Genomic DNA, 909 nt, shown 5'->3' with positions numbered 1-909 from the left:
GCAGCGTTGTTACCAGGAGCTCTCGTTAGCTTGGTTATTGAGCTGGGCCGGGGGCTGGGCTCTCAGCTCTGGAGGTAGAGGCTCAGATGGGGCCACAGCCACCCCATGCACCTCCCCTGTCCCTCCCTGGGCGGGCGGCTGTGCTGTTCAGCCTTCCCTGGCCTCGCAGGACCCCACGGGAGCCCCCTGCCCCAGGAGGAGTGCTCCAAAACACCAACGGGGCCGGGGCGGCTGAAATAACGGGTGTTCACATGGGAGCTCTGCCGGAGGGGAGACCCAGGGACCCGGAGGGGTCACCCAGGGACCCGGGGGGGTCGGCAGCCCCAGCTGACCATGGTGCCACAGTCCGTAGCCGCCCCCAGGTGCTGGTACATCAGCCGAGTGGCCAGTGCCAAGCTCAGGGGTTGTTTGTGGCTGTGGAGAAGGGCCAAGCTGGGGGTTTATCACAGCAGAGGTAAAAGGCAGCATCCAGGCCAGCTGCCAGGATCTTTTCCCTGCCCCGTTCAGGCCTTTTGCCGTCTCGTTGGAGCTCCCACATACTCTCCTCTGTGCTTCTCACCCGCAGTGCCCACGGCCGTTGGCACTACAAACACGGAGGTTGGCCATCCCATCGGTGGGTGCATTTCCAAAACGCAGCCAGAGAGCCTGGGGGCAGCGTCCTGGGGCAGGGGGGGGCGAGTGCGGGCGAGGGTCCCTGCTGCCAGCGCCGGGTTTTGCTGCAAGGCGGCCGCACCAGCCAAGCTCCGCCGCTTCCCAGTGATGAGATAATGGGTCGGGAACAAAGGGATGTTGTAGCAGCCGGATCCGTCCCCGGCGCCTCCTGCGAGGGCAGAGCCTGTCCTTGGGCAAGAGCGGCGGCGTGCTCAGCCTGCCTCCGGTGGGGCCATGCTGCAGCCTCCCCCCGGGGAC

This window comes from Aptenodytes forsteri, unplaced genomic scaffold (assembly GCF_000699145.1).
Source record: "Aptenodytes forsteri isolate BGI_AS27 unplaced genomic scaffold, ASM69914v1 Scaffold563, whole genome shotgun sequence".
Taxonomy (NCBI): domain Eukaryota; kingdom Metazoa; phylum Chordata; class Aves; order Sphenisciformes; family Spheniscidae; genus Aptenodytes; species Aptenodytes forsteri.
Note: the sequence above shows the minus strand (reverse complement) of the source record.